Source organism: Chiloscyllium plagiosum, chromosome 16 (assembly GCF_004010195.1).
Source record: "Chiloscyllium plagiosum isolate BGI_BamShark_2017 chromosome 16, ASM401019v2, whole genome shotgun sequence".
In the NCBI taxonomy this organism is placed as follows: Eukaryota; Metazoa; Chordata; class Chondrichthyes; order Orectolobiformes; family Hemiscylliidae; genus Chiloscyllium; species Chiloscyllium plagiosum.
In genome coordinates this window covers 63,765,559-63,768,304 of record NC_057725.1, presented here as the reverse complement: position 1 = coordinate 63,768,304, position 2,746 = coordinate 63,765,559, and the positions used below count along the sequence as shown (strand labels likewise).

The 2,746-nt window shown below is 44.5% G+C and overlaps 1 protein-coding gene across 5 annotated transcripts in view; it reads right to left on the bottom strand.

Moving 5' to 3' along the window:
- The window catches only part of ehf (ets homologous factor), a 48,657-nt gene that overhangs the window by 2,661 nt on the left and 43,250 nt on the right, over positions 1-2,746 (bottom strand). The gene's annotated exons all lie outside the window — the stretch shown is intronic.

Below are 2,746 nucleotides of genomic sequence, written 5' to 3'. Positions count from 1 at the left end.
GTGGATATTGTCTACATGGACTTTAGTAAGGTATTTGATAATATACCTCATGGCAGGTCAGAACAAAAGGCAGAGTCTAGTGGGATCTAGGGTATGTTAGCTTGATGGATTCAGAACTGGCTTGATCATTGATGACAGAGAGTAGTGGTGGAAGGGTTTTTTTCAGAATAGAGATCAGTAACTAGTGGTGTTCCTCAGTGATCCGTGCTAGAACTTTTGAGTTTGCAATATATATAAATGTCATGGAGAAAAACGTACATGATCTGATTAGTAAGTTTCCGCACGACACTAAAATTGGCAGAGTTGCAGATACTGAGGAGACTTGTCAAAGGATACTGTAGGACATAGATTGCAGATTTGGGCAGACAAATGGTAGATGGGGTTTAATTTGGATAAATGAGAAGTAATGCATTTTGGAAGATCAAATTTAGACGTGGATTATACAATAAATGGGAGAACCCTTAGGAGCATTGACATACAGAGGGATCTGGGCATGCAGGTGCACAGATCCCTGAAAGTGGCAACACAGGTGGATAAAGTGGTCAAGAAGGCATACAGCATATTTGCTTTTATCAGCTGGAGCACTGAATATAAAAGTTGGCAAGTCATGTTACAGCTGTATAAAACTTTAACGAGGTCACATTTGAAATATTGTATGCGACACTACCAAAAGGATGTGGGTGCTTTGGAGAGGGTACAGACAAGGTTTACCAGGATGTTACCTGGTCTGGAGGATTTCAGTTATGAGGTGAGGTTGGATAACTCAGATTGCTTTCAGCAGAAAGGTGGAGGGTGAGGAGTGACCTGATAGAAGTCTACAAAATTATGTGAGGCATAGAGTGGATAGTTAGATGCTTTTTCCCAGGGCAGAAAGGTCAGCTACAAGAGGGCATAGGTTCAAGGTGAGAGGGAAAAGTTTAGGAGAGCAGTGCAGGTATGTTTTTCACACAGAGTGTGATGGGTGCCTGGAATGCACTGCCGGTGGAGCCAGTTTGAGCAGGCATGTTAGCAACATTCAAGGCGTATCTTGATAGACACACGAACAGGAGGAATACAGAGATAGAAACCACACATGGACAATAAGTAGCAGGTTGAAATAAGGATTAGGATTTGGCACAGGCTTGGTGGGCTGAAGGGCCTATTCCTGTGCTATGTTGTTCTTTGCTCTTTGTTAAACTCTTCATACCATCTTAAATCTATTATGATCACAATTAGAGATATATTCAGGCACCATTAGTCTGTTAATAATATCTGACTCATTGATCATTCCTAAATTGAATACAGTCTAGTCTCATGTTGCTTTTAGGACATCATAGTTTCAATGATCTAATCTAGTCCCATTACCCAGCACTTGACCTGTGTTCGGGAAAGCTATAACTTGTCCATTCTGCAAGTATTAGACATTTCAGTTGCCCAGTATTTTAAGGAAGAAACATTGTGGATGCAGAATGCTTGAGATTATTACTGAACCTGTCATGCAGTCACATTAAACAGACTGGCTGAAGTTTATAATTAGTGCACTATCCCAGCTTAATCTTCTTATAGATCTTTCCTTGTCAGCTTCACGTCATTCACAGTGAATTTACAAACAATGAGGAAATTATTAGGGTGTGGTGTTCCCTTTTATATATAGAACAATGCACCTTTTACAATCTGAATTGCCTTGTGAAATATTTTCCATGTATTAAGGCAGCACATGATAGCGTCAGACTAAACTGGTTACAACTCTGTCTTAATCTTATTCTGTTCATGGTAACGGACATAATAACTGCTTCATAGTGGGCATAGTGATAGACTCCCAATCATAAACCTCACCTGCTTTGCTCTATTTATTACACTCTACTCCAGATTTGGGGGTCTTTCCATTCATAAACTTGATCAATGCCAGGTCTGACTTGGACCTATTGGGTTTGACTGTGGACCCTGGAGATGCTGTATATTTTTGCTTTGGCATTTCTCAGAGCTGTGTTAACCCTGAACAAACAGCTTGGTTCACTTTCAGGGACATCGCAGCACGTTTTTGGGTGGCATGATGGGTCAGTGGTTAGCATTGCTGCCTCACAGCGCCAGGGACCTGGGTATGATTCCAGCCTCTGGCGACTGCCTATGTGGAGTTTGCGCATTCTCCCTGTGTCTGTCTGCATGGGTTTCCTCTGGGTGCTCCTGTTTCCTCCCACAGTCCAAAGATGCGCAGGTTAGGTGAATTGGACGTGCTAAATTATCATTTATTGTATCCGTTGCTCCCGATGCTGTCTCCTCCACATTGGGGAGACTGGGCGCCTCCTAGCAGAGCGCTTTAGGGAACATCTCCGGGACACCCGCACCAATCAACCACACCGCCCCGTGGCCCAAAATTTCAACTCCCCCTCTCACTCTGCCAAGGACATGGAGGTCCTGGGCCTCCTTCACCGCCGCTCCTTCACCACCAGACGCCTGGAGGAAGAACGCCTCATCTTCCGCCTCGGAACACTTCAACCCCAGGGCACCAATGTGGACTTCAACAGTTTCCTCATTTCCCATTCCCCCAATTCACCCTAGTTCCAAACTTCCAGCTCAGCACTGCCCCCATGACTTGTCCGGACTTGTCCTACCTGCCTATCTCCTTTTCCACCTATCCACTCCACCCTCTCCTCCCTGACCTATCACCTTCATCCCCTCCCCTACAGTACTCTATGCTACTTGCTCCCCACCCCCACCCTCCTCTAGCTTATCTCTCCACCCTTCAGGCTCTCTGCCTTTATTCCTG